The 13,849-nt window shown below is 40.7% G+C and overlaps 1 pseudogene; it reads right to left on the reverse strand.

The window, feature by feature from the left end:
- Positions 1-11,248: 11,248 nt before the first annotated feature.
- On the reverse strand, positions 11,249-12,165 carry LOC116889555 (annotated as a pseudogene).
- Between the last annotated feature and the right edge of the window lie 1,684 nt (positions 12,166-13,849).

Consider the following 13,849-nt stretch of genomic DNA (forward strand, 5'->3'; position numbering starts at 1 on the left):
ACAATGCCAAGCAACCAGAGCTTCCAGGGACTAAGCCACTACCTAAAGACTATACATGGACTGACCCGGGACTCTGACCTCATAGGTAGCATTGAATATCCTAGTAAGATCACCAGTGTAAGGGGAAGCCCTGGGTCCTGCTAAGACTGAACCCCCAGTGAATGTGATTGTTGGGGGGAGGGCGGCAATGGGGGGAAGATGGGGAGGGGAACACCCATAAAGAGGGGGAGGGGGAGGGTTTAGGGGATGTTGGCCCGTAAACCAGGAAAGGGAATAACACTCGAAATGTAAATAAGAAATACTCAAGTTAATAAAAAAAAAAAAAAGAATATGTATATCCATTGCAATTATGTATATAATGACAATAAAAGAAAAAGAGAGAAAAAAATTAAACATTTAATTTTAACAAAATTTGTAAATGCTTTGTTTGCTAAAAAGTATGCAACAGGTTCTCAGCGCCTGCGTGCCTCCTCTCTCATCACACATGGCAGACATCTCTGTCATACCTGGAAGCCTGTGGACAGCAAGAATTTTGATGACTACATGAAGTCATTGGTGTGAGCTTTGCCACCAGGCCGATGACTAGCATGACCAAGCCTACCACAGTCATTGAGAAGAATGGGAATGCTATCACCATAAAGACACACAGTACCTTCAAGAACACAGAGATCGATTTTCAGCTGGGAGTAGATTTCAAAGAGGTAACAGCAGATGTCAGGAAGGTCAAGTCAGTTGTGACACTGGTCAGAGGCAAACTAGTCCATGTGCAGAAATGGAACTGGCAGGAGACTACACTTGCTGTGTGGTGATCACTTGGACTCATGAGGAGGCAAGATCTAGCTGCTCTGACACTGACTGCTCCTTTGCCAAGTGGCTACCCTTCAGCTCAGCACCACGTTGCCTCATGTTTGTCCCCTCTGACATTTGCATAACACTTCGGTTGGGATTTTTCTGGACATACGGGACATCAGCCTGGACCCAGTTCCCATTGTGTATGCAGTTTATTTTTTAAAACCACAGACAAAGGGTGCTCCAAGGTCAATAAAGCAGAGCCAAGGCCACGTCCGCCAAAAAAAAGTATACAACAGTAATGAAAGGAACTAAAGCTGAAATAAACTGATATGCAATTTATGATTGGGAGAGTATAAGCCCCTCAAGGCCTCCCATCACCATGCCCCATCCAGAGAACGCTCTAAATGCCCTAACTGCTGCCAGCCCCCATCCTACAGAACAAAAGATCAAGCTCAGGATATGAAATCCCACCAATCCCCATCCTGGAAATCTCTACCCTAACAACCTCTGTGCTCCCCAAGAAGCACTATATAAACCCTGACTTCTGCTCAATTCTCTCATGCTTCTCAACGGAGCAGAGGCAGCCACTCTCCTAGGTTTCCCACTCCCAATAAATCTCTTGTGTGAGATTTGTTATGCAGTGTGACTTTATGGCATCCCTTGCCTTCCAACTGTACATATCTTTTCCTTCAGAACTATAGCACTTACAAGGGGTAAATAATTACTCCTTGTAATTATTAGGGGAATTAAGCATCTAGTAATATTTTGTATCTTCTTGACAAAATATCCAATACAAATAACTAAATATTCCATAACTTCAGAGATTTTAGTCCCTAATTGTTGTCTCTGTTGATTCCAGACCCCACAGGAAGGCAGAGAGTTTCATGGAGGTAGAAATATGTGGGACAGGCTACTCAACTCATGCCAGACAGAAAGTATAGAAGGAGAAGTAGAATAAGAAAAAGGAAGAAAGGGGAGAAAAGAGGTAAGGGTGGAAGAAGAAGGAATGGCTGGATATTCCCTAAAGCTTATGCTTAGTAAACCATTTCCAGAACCATTTAAACCATGAAACCACCAGGCCCCACCTCCTGAAGTTTTCAAGCTAGCTCTGAAAACTTAACACCTGCAAGAGACCAAGCATTCAGTACAGGAGACTTGGGGGAATACTTCAGATCCAGACCATAATATTACTAAAGCCACATTCTCTTCTGATGATGTACTCAATAAAATACAAGTCAAAATTTCAGCAAAGCTTTGGAGAGATAAACAAACTAATTCTAAATGCTAACTAAAATTAGAACCAGTAAGCATAGTGGAAGTGGAGGTGGAGGGGTGCATCTTTAATCCCAGCAATCAGGAGGCAGAGGCAGGCAGAGGCCAGCCTGGTCTACAGAGTCAGTTACAGGATAGCCAGGGCTATGGAGAGAAACCATGTCTTGAAAAACAGAAGAAAGAAAGGAAGGAAGCAAGGAAGGAAGAAAAAGGGGGCAGGCAGGTAGGCAGACAGACAGACAAAGAAAGAGACAAAGAGAAAGAAAGTGAGGGAATGGAAGAAATTAAGAAAAAAAGAAACAGCTCTGTGCCCAGAACCCACAATGAGAAAGCTGGTCTCTAAGGAGTGCTGACACACCTGAGAGTACAGGTAGGACTACCACTTCTGCTCCAAGGAACCTGCTTGGAGACCTCAGGATTCGAGAGGCAAGGAACAGTCTGGGAGGGGGTCCTCCTGCTTTCTGTCTGCTCTGGGAGCTGACCATGAGCCACAGCCCTCTGTGCCCTGATCCCACTGGGAGAGAGCTGATCTCCCAAAAGTGCTGACGCACAGGCTTACAGAAGGGTCAAGCCACTGACAAAGACAGCAAGACCAGCTAACTCTAGAGATAACCAGTGAGAAAGACAAGTGCAAGAACATAAGCAACAGAAACCAAGGCCACTTGGCGTCTTCAGAACCCAGTTTTCCCACAACATCAAGTTCAGGATACCCAGCACACATCTCATTTAAAAATCACATCTCATGAGGATGATAGACAACTTTAAGAAGGAAATAAATAACTTCCTTAAAGAAATGCAGGACACCACAGGTAAAAACAGGTAGAAGAAAGGAAACACAAAAGTCACTTAAAGAATTACATGAAAACACAACCAAACAGGTGAAGGAATTGAACAAAATCATCCAGGATCTAAAAATGGAAATAGAAACAATAAAGAAGTCACATAGGGAGACAACCCCAGGGATAGAAAACCTAGGAAAGAGATCATGAGTCATAAATGTAAGCATCACCAACAGAATACAAGAGATAGAAGAGAGAATCTCAGGGGCAGAAGATACCATAGAAAAAAATTGACAAAATGCCAGTCAAAGAAAATGCAAAATGCCAAAAATTTCTAACCCAAAACATCCAGGAAATCCAGGATACAGTGAGAAGAATTACACCAGACTTCTCAACATAGTCTATGAAAGCCAGAAGATCCTGGGCAGACCCTAAGAGAATAGAAATGCAACCCCAGGCTACTATATCCAGCAAAAATTTCAATTAACCTAGATGGAGAAACCAAGATATTCCATGACAAAACCAAATTTACACAATGTATTGCCACAAATTCAGCCCTACAAAGGATAATAGATAGAAAACTCCAACACAAGGAGGAAAGCTACACCCTAGAAAAAACAAGAAAGTAATCTTCTTGCAACTAACACACACACACACACACACACACACAGATAGCCATACAAACATAATTCTACCTCTATCAACAAAAATAGCAGGAAAAACAGTCTTTGATCCCTAATAGCTCAACATCAAAGGCACCTGCATTCATTAAAAAAAAAACAAAAACAAAAACAAAAAAAAAACTTACTAAAGCTCAAAGCACACATTGCACCTCACACAATAGTAATGGGAGATTTCAACACCACATTCTCATCAATGGACAGATCATGGAAACAGAAACTAAACAGAGACACAATGAAACTCACAGAAGTAATGAACAGAAGTCATCTGCAGGTATTTATAGAACATTTCATCCTAAAACAAAAGATTTTACCTTCTTCTCAGCACCTCATGGTACCTTCTACAAAATTGGCCATATAATCAATCACAAAACAGGGCTCAACAGATACAAGAAGGTTGAAATAATCCCATGCATCCTATCAGAACACCATTGATTATGGCTGGTCTTCAATAACAATAAAAATGACAGAAAGCCCACTAACTCATGGTGAACAGTGCTCTACTCAATGATAATTTAGTCAAGTAAGAAATAAAGAAAGAATTTAATGATAATGAAGGCACAGCATACCCATACTTATGGAACACAATGAAAGTGGTTCTAAGATGAAAACTTATAGCTCTGAGTGCCTCCAAAAAGAAACTGGAGAGAGCATACACTAGCAGCTTGACAGCACACATGAAAGCTCTAGAACAAAAAGAAACAAATACACACAAGAGGAGTAGAGGACAGGAAATAATCAAACTCAGGGCTGAAATCAACCAAGTAGAAACAAAAGGAACTATAAAAAGATCAAGAAAACCTGGAGCTCTTCTTTGAGAAAATTGACAAGATAGATAAACCCTTAGCCACACTAACAAGAGGGCACAGCGTATCCAAATTAGCAAAATCAGAAATGAAAAGGGAGACATAACAACAGAAACTGAAGAAATCCAAAAATTCATCAGATCCTACTACAAAAGCCTATAATCAACAAAATTGGAAAATCTGAATGAAATGGACAATTTTCTAGACAGATATCAGGTACCAAAGTTTAATCAGGATCAGAAAAACCATATAAACCGTCCCATAACTCCTAAAGAAGTAGAAGCAGCGAATAAAAGTTTCCCAACCAAAAATGCCCAAGACCAGATGGGTTTATTCAACCAGACCTTCGTAGACCTAATACCAATACTGTCCAAACTATTCCACAAAATTGAAACAGTAGGAATTCCTTCTACCCAATTCCTTCTATGAAACCACAATTACACTTAAACCTAAACTACATAAAGACCCAACAAAGAAAGAGAACCTCAGACCAATTTCCCTTATGAATATCGTTGCTAAAATACTCAATAAAATACTCACAAACCAAATACAAGAAAGAACACATGAAAACAATCATCCATCATGATCAAGTAGGCTTCATCCCAGGGATGCAGGGATAGTTCAATATATAGAAATCCATCAATATAATCTACTATATAAACAAAGTCAAAGAAAAAGCCACATGATCACCTCACTAGATGCTGAGAAAGCATTTACAAAATTCAATACCCCTTAATAATAAAAGTCCTGGAAAGATCAGGAATTCAAGGCCCATACTTAAACATAGTAAAAGCCATATAAAGCAAAGCAGTAGCCAACATCAAACTAAATGGAGAGAAACTAGAAGCAATCCCACTAAAATCAGGGACTGGACAAGGATGCCCACTCTTTCCCTACCTATTCAATATAGTACTTGAAGTCCTAGCCAAAGCAGTTAGACAGCAAAAGGGGGTCAAAGGGATACAAATTGGAAAGGAAGAAGTCAAAATATCACTATATGCAGATGATATGATAATATGCTTATGTGACCTCAAAAGTTCCACCAGACAACTACTGGGCCTGATAAACAACCTCAGCAAAGTGGCTAGGTATACAATTAACTCAAACAAATCAGTAACCTTCCTCTACTCAAAGGATAAACAGGCTGAGAAAGAATTAAGGGAAACAATATCCTTCACAATAGTCACAAATAATATAAAATACCTTGGAGTGATTCTAACCAAGCAAGTGAAAGATCTGTAAGACAGGAAATTCACGTCTCTAAAGAAAGAAATTGAAGATCTCAAAAGATGTAAAGATCTCCAATGCTCATGTATTGGCAAGATTAATATAGTAAAACTGGCCATCTTGAAGAAGGCAATCTACAGATTTAATGCAATCCTTGTCAAAATCCCAAGTCAATTCTTCACAGAGTTAGAAAGAGCAATTTTCAAGTTCATTTGTAATAACAAAAACTCAAGATAGCAAAAACTATCCTCAACAATAAAATAACTCCTGGGGGAATCACCATCCCTAACTTCCAGCTGTATTACTGAGCAATAGTGATTAAAAACTGCATGGTACTGGTACAGAGACAGGCAGGTAGATCAATGGAATAGAGTTGAAGACCTAGAAATGAACCCACACACACCTATGGTCACTTGATCTTTGACAAAGGAGCTAAAACCATCCAATGGAAAAAAGATAGCATATTCAACAAATGGTGATGGTTCAACTGGAGGTCAGCATGTAGAAGAATGCAAATCGACCCATTCTTATCGCCTTGTACAAAGCTCAAGTCCAAATGAATCTTGGACCGCCACATAAAACCAGATACACTCAAACTAATAGAAGAAAAATCGGGGAAGAGCCTCGAACACATGGACACAGGGGAAAATTTCCTGAATAGAACACCAATGGCTTATGGTCTAAGATCAAGAATTGACAAGTGGGACCTCATAAAATTGCAAAGCTACTGTAAGGCAAAGGACACTGTCATTAGGGCAAATGGCAACCAACAGATTGGGAAAAGATTTTTACCAATCCTACATCCAATAGAGGACTAATATCTAATATATACAAAAAAAAAAAAACTCAAGAAGTTAGACTCCAGAGAACCAAATAACCCTATTAAAAATGAGGTATAGAACTAAACAAAGAATTCTCAACTGAGGAATATCGGATGGCTGAAAAGTACCTAAAGAAATGTTCAACATCCTTAGTCATCAGGGCAATGCAAATCAAAACAACTCTGAGATTCCTCCTCACACCAGTCAGAATGGCTAACATCAAAAATTCAGGTGACGGGGTTGGGGATTTGACTCAGTGGTAGAGCACTTGACAAGAAAGCCCAAGGCCCTGGGTTCGGCCCCCAGCTCCGAAAAAAAAAAAAAAAAAAGAATAGAAAAAAAAAATTTCAGGTGACAGTAGATGCTGGTGAGGATGTGGAGAAAGAGGAACACTCCTCCATTGTTGATAGGATTGTAAGCTGGTACAACCACTCTGAAAATCAGTCTGGCAGTTCCTCTGAAAATTGCACATAGCACTTCTTGAGGACCCAGCTATATCACTCCTGGGCATATATCCAAATGATGCTCTAAAATACAAGGACACATGCTCCACTATGTCCATAGCAGCCTTATTTATAATAGCCTAAAGCTTGGAAAGAACCCAGATGTCCCTCAACAGAGGAATGGGTACAGAAGATGTGGTACATTTATATAATGGAATACTACTTAGCTATTTAAAACAATGACTTCATGAAATTCTTAAACAAATGGATGGAAATTGAAAACATCAACCTGTGTAAGGTAACCCAATCACAAAAGAACACACATGGTATGCATTCACTGACAAGTGGATATTAGCCCTTTGGGATTACCCAAGATACAATCGACAGACCATATGAAGCTCAAGAGAAAAGACTAAAGTGTGGATGCTTCAGACCTTCTTAGAAGGAGGAAGAGAAATACTCACAGGAGGAAATATGGAGACAAAGTGTGGAGCAAAGACTAAAAGACAATCCAGAGACTGCCCCACATGGGGATGCATTCCGACAATATTGTGGATGCTAAGAAGTGCATGCTGTCAGGAGCCTGATCTGCCAGAGCCTTACAAATACAGAGACTGATGCCATTGAACTGAGAACAGGGTCCCCAATGGAGGAGTTAGAGAAGGGACTGAAGTAGATGAAGAGGTTTGCAACCCCATAAAAAGAACACAATATCATCCAACCAGACCCTCAGAGCTTCCAGGGACTAAACCACCATCCTAAGAGAACACAGGGATGGACCTATGGCTCCATCCTCATATGTGACAGAGGATGGCCTTGTTAGGTATCAGTGGAAGGAGAGGCCCTTGGTCCTGTCAAAGCTCAATGTCCCAGTGTAGGGGAAGTTCAGGGCAGGGAGGTGGCAGGGAATGGGTGGGTGAAAGGGTTAGGGAGCATCCTCATAGAAGCAGGGTGGATGGAATATCAGGTGTCCGATGGGGAAAATGGGAAATGGGAAAACATTTAAATGTAATTAAAAATGCAATTAAAAATAAATCATAAATAAAAACAAAGAAACCAAAGACCCAGAAAAGCCAGAGCAAATCTGAAAAAGAACAGAGTTGAGAAACTCATTCTCCTCATCTCTAAAGCTATATTATAAAGCTAAAGTTATACAGCTCACAAGATACCATGAAAGGTATATAAAATATAGTGAGAGGAAGAATAAAAAGCACAGAAACATACCCATAACATGAATTAGGTTTTGGCAAAGAAACGAAAGCAACCAGTACAAGTTTTATCTTTTCAACAAATGCTACTGGAACAGTGGGCGTCCATGCACAGAAAAAGAACTTTAGCATACCTCTCAGACGTCACAAAAGTTCAGTCGAGATTACCGACCTGGGACCAAAGCTGAAAAGATGTAGAGGAATATGAGAGTCTGCCTTACTCACTCCCACCACCCACCCACCCCCCCAAAAAAGACAACTCAGAAGGTTAGAGGTTTGAAGACAAAACAAAACTTACAACCTTCACTTAGTAAGTGGTGATGTTATAACAGTTAAAAGTCAGGTCATGGGATAAGAGAAATATAATCTTTTCTATCCATATCTAATAAAGGACCTGTAACTGTAATACCACACAGTTTGAATGATAATATAACCTTTCAAATTCATATTGAAACTTAATTCCCAAGACAGAAGTACAAAGACATCCAGGTTCTGAAAGGTGATCAGTGGTGAGGTATTCACCCACAACGGAGAAAGAATATCATTTATATAAGTAGCATGGTGTGGACAGAAGTACTCTAGAGCACATCCGTCTCTTCTGCTGTGTGAGGACACACTTTCTGTCCCATCTGGAGGATGCAGCATGTAGTCTAGTCACCATAGACTGGAAGTGGAAATTGGGGTTTCCTCTGGCACAAAACCTGCTGGTACTCTGTGGCTTCTGTTACATACAAAAGACAAATACATAAAGAACAGTTGAAGCTTAGCCGTCTGAACAAAGATAGAAGCTAAGCATTGGAAAAGATACCCCAGGCCAGGAGGCACTGGGAAAGGTAAATTATACCTGCCTGAATTGCTGAAATGTGAAAGATTATGTTCACCCTGGAGGGGAGTGCAGATGAAGTCTCCTACATTGTTAGCGTGAATACAAATGAAACAGTTTAACAGCTTTTTGTAGAGTGAAGCATATGGTTGCCTTTGATCCAGAAACCCTATGTCTAGGTATCTACTAAATGAGATGAAAAACATACATTCTCCTAAAATCGCTATGCATGTTCATAACAGCTTTCTTCATAATACTCTCCAATGGGAAGCAACATTAGCATGCTTCAACAGTCTGCAGGCTGAGCAGTCTGAGGCACCTACAGAATGAAATACTTGCCAACAATAAGCAAAGAGGGATAGAATGTTGATTTATTCAACAATATGGATAAATTGGAAATGCTTTTCACAGACCAAAAATGACAAGCCCAAAAGACTGCATATTGTTTGGTTCTATTCACATGGCTGTTCCCCATCTAGCGTTGCAACAAAATATAATAAGTCATCAACTTGACAAGAGGGACGCCTATTGTGGCCTACAGTTTGTGTTCAACTGTGTCTGTCCCTCCAGCGCCTATGGGAAGACAGAACATCACAATGAAAGGTTCACAGTAAAGTGGGCAGAATCCAAGTCATGAAGATAGAGATAGAGGCTGAGATCCCAATATCCCTTTCAAAGGAAGACCCTCCACTTGGCGCCAACTCCTAAAGGTCTTACATCTTCCAGTGATATCACAGACTGTAGGGGTAATGTGGGGAGTCCCGCCTCTGCTCCACCACAGCGCTTAGGCACTTACCCCACGCTGTCACCGGGCGGTGTCAGTCCATAGGGCAGCCCCCGGAACACCAAGACCAAACCTTCATGAATTCACCTGTGGGGAACACTAATACAGAACAAAGAACTTTGTTCATGTAGCCACTGAGAAAATATATACTAAATTCATATGCATCCTTTTATATCCATAAACAGGCAAATGCACAGTTCTACATTTTGAGGCAAAGAAGGCTGGGTGCTCATAAACGCACCGTGGTTGGGATTGTAACTACCTGTTTTGCTAGCAATATGTGACATATTTATTACAGCTAAAGTTATATTACAAGTCACATGACTTGGCAAACCATTTTCAAATACCCCTTGGAGGGCCCAGTGAATCAGATAATCGCCAGTGAATGGAAAAGGCAAACGCCTGACTTTGCATCATTATCTACCAAAGAAAAGTCAATAAGCCTCATGTATACCACCATGCGAGAATCTCAGAGATGTTTTCCATACTGAAACTAGCTTTAAAAGACCATCTGCAAGCATGTGAAGAAACCTCACCAGAGGCTTTTGCCACTTGAAGACTATAGTTCCAACAGCAAGTCCTACAAGACAGACAGTGTTCTGACCAGAAACCAGAGATGTTGGGGTGATGGAGAGGCAGGAGAAGAATTTAAACCTTCTAACCCTAACCCCTGGGAGTCTGCAAATACAGCAGTAGCAGAAGAGGGAGGGGAAAAGTCAAGTAGCACTGGTAGTAGTGACTCCAGCCACAGAAAAGACATTGGCTGCTCTATGAAGTAAGCCCACCTTCAGAGAGGCTGAAAGAGGATCCTGGTAACTTTTTATCATGAAATACAATTTCTATTACACTGTGCACCATGACAGTGAAACATCTGTTTCCCTTCAGAAGTCAGCAAAAGAAATGTGCATTCATGTTGTAAACAACTCAAAATGGCAAACACAGGATGAACAGCCGAACACTACACTCTCCAAAGGTAAGGGTTTTATGCTATAGATTAATAACTATGGAAGACCTAGACAAAAGACTTGACCAAATAATTGTAAAAAAAAAAAACTAATATAGATGTACTATTGGGTAAAGAAAACCCTGATCCAGAGAACAAGGACCAAAATAAAGATTTTCCCAAAGTTGGACTTTGTGAACAGATGTCTGATGCAGTGATGAAATGAGTGACTACTCCATAAAATTTCTATCAGGAGTGGGGTGATGGCTGCCATTCTTGCAACTGATAGACTTCAGAAGATTTTGGGGTTGTTTTGTGTGGGGAGCTTTTGATGGTGTGAAAAATACTGGCAAGAAAAGCCTGAGAATGCTTTAAGCAGAGAATGCTAGGGGATTGTGATTGGAGCTTAGGAAGTCAGAGGCTGGCAGGACTGCAGAGGGAAGACTGTTGGCAGGAAGTTGTAGACAGGAATTGTGACTCTATGGGGAACTGAGCTAAAACCATGCATGGCACACTCTGGCGAAGACCTCCTCTGCATTTTGTCCATATCCTGAGATTATAGTTACTAGGTAGTTAAATTTTCATCTAACCCAGCATTTTCTTTCTTTTTTTTTTTTTTTAAAGAAGTTTATTTAAACAAGACGCTTGACTTGAAGGGAAAACTATCTAGGATCATTTTGTTCAAGAGCAATTTATCCCTACTTAAAGACAGATTGCCCTACATGTAACAGCTACGTACAAAAAAGTTATAAAATTGTCCTTGGTTTTACAATGATAAATGAAAAACATTAAAATTCTCCAATCGAACAAGGTATGTGAGGATTTTGTGTTGTTGGATTCTTTTGTTAAAACAATGAGAGCAAAATAACTTACTGGATAGAGAGACAGGAGTTGACTGAGCATGCCACTAGTGGAGAAGGGGGATATTGTCACAGAACCAGAACTGTCCCCAGACTGTCTCCATCTGATGTAACCAAAACAGAACATCGGCCATTTAGTTTAAAAAAGGAAAAGAAAAAAAGAGCAATATGCTTGTGCACACACACCAGTTACTTATGTACAATAAAGAAATGGGGACAGGAAGATGAAAGAGGAGAGAAACTATACTGCAGTAGTCACGATGTGGTGGGACCAAATTGCCGCTTTCTAACTGAGAATGTATTCTTGGTCTATAACAAAATTCTGGAGTAAAGTAGCAGGTTCCCTTTTTAGTAGACACCACCTGTCTGCTGCTGGAACACATCAATCGTATCTTCATCCTCCATTTCCAACTGTGCAGGTGTGTCTGTTTCCTTGATTGGTTGCCCATCAAACCGGAATCTGATCTGTCTCATTGACAAACCCTGCCGTTCACAATAGGCTTTCATTAGTTTACTAAGTGGTGTATGCCTCTTAATCTTAAACTGCACCACAGAACCATCCTGTTCCGCCACCTTCAAATTAATATGATCTTGTTCTCAGTCTAGACTCCTTCCTTGGGTTTCTCGTCGGCCATGGCGAGCGCCGGAGTCTCCTCAGCTGCCGCTTCACAAAAGAGGCACCAGGTCCACACTGAAGGAGCACACAAGCAGCACCAGGAGCGGCAGAAGAAGGCTAACCCAGCATTTAAGTTGTGGTATAGTTTACGCTAATTGCTTTTGGCTAGGATTATGAAAATGATTATAAACAAAAAAAAATAAAAGAAGTTCTTTTTAAAAAATAAAATTAAGTTAAATTAAAAGCATTTTTGTCCAGAAAAGAAGTGCTTGTAAAGTCATGGCCCAGTAAAATTTGGCTGTTAAGGGGGCTCATGACATTGGAAAGAAAAGAAGTATATTACATCAATATGACAGGAAAGATGTCTTGGGGACATTTCACAAATTATACGATACCCACTTATTTGCAAGCTCAAGAGAAACAGTTTCAACTTTATTTTGAGAAGATAACTCTAGTCTGACCTGTCTGTATGGACTTACCTAGAGAAAGAATTCTCCTGTGATCAGTCCTCAGGGACCCAGAGCCTACTGTGGTACAACAGGGTTCAGTCATTGCTTCAGCTAGAAACCTTGGCATTGTCTGTAACTGCCGATTGCACAGCAATGCAAAATGCAAGAGGTGCAGGGTCAGGGAGGTTTCTGTACACATTTTAAAGAAACATCTGGGAGGCTAAGCAATGTATGGCAGGGTCAGAATCCCACAACCAACCCCTAAATGGATGACACACGGAGTAGTGAAACTAAAGATAATCTGAATTGGGGACCTCAGGGGTGGGAGTGTCTGCAAGGAAAACCACAGGCAGTGATTGGAGTGAGCTGCAGGCAAAGGCCCTGAGTCTGCAGAGAGCCAGGCTGTGGGGAAAGGCTTCTGAACCCTTTGGATTTACGTCACCCCAACACATAGCCTAGATGCCAGAATAGAACTACGGATGAGATGTAACGTTTCCTGGTGGATTTTAGTATTTCTTTGGTCCTTTCTATATCCAAATACCTCCCTTGAAAAAAAGAAAATGTTTACTCTGTGTAACTGTATTTAGAGCATACAACTTGCTTTCTCGTTTTATACAGATTCTTAGTGAAAAATTTGCCTTGAGTTTCAGAGACACTTTATATGCAAACTTTTTAACAATGCAAAACCGTTGAGGGCGCGCACACTTAGAGATGGACAGTATGCACTCTGCATTATTTCAGGTAAGTGCGGGCCCTTAGGAGGCCACGATGGAATGCTTTAAGTCAACATTAAATGTCATGTGTTTGGGTGCCAACTGATAAGAATACCTATCACAAGTCAGCATTTTTTCTTTTTTTTATTTATTCTTCTCTCATATATTTCATCCTGACTGCAGTTTCCTCACCTTTCTCTCCTCCTAGTCCCTCTCTCAAACCTGCACTCCCTCTCAGATCCACTTCCCCCACCATCCCCATTTCCCTTTAGAAAAGAGGAAGCCTTCCAAGAATATCAATCAAATATGGCGTAACAAGTTACAATAATATTAGTGATATACCCTCATATCAAGGCTGAATGAGGCAACCCAGGAGGGGTAAACAGGTCCTAAAAGCAGTCAAAAGAGTCAATGATAGCCCCCATTCCCAATGTTGGGGATCGCATAAGAAGAACGCATAAGTTGGACCAGTCACTGGTTGGCCACTCCCATATTGAGTGCCTTCATGAGGAAGCCATCTCACACTAGCAACTTAACAACACAGCCAAAAGTTCTAGAACAAAAAGAAGGAAACACACCCAAGAGGAGTACGCAGGAAATAACCAAACCGAAGGCTGAACACAATAAACTAGA

This window comes from Rattus rattus, chromosome 1 (genome assembly GCF_011064425.1).
Source record: "Rattus rattus isolate New Zealand chromosome 1, Rrattus_CSIRO_v1, whole genome shotgun sequence".
Taxonomy (NCBI): domain Eukaryota; kingdom Metazoa; phylum Chordata; class Mammalia; order Rodentia; family Muridae; genus Rattus; species Rattus rattus.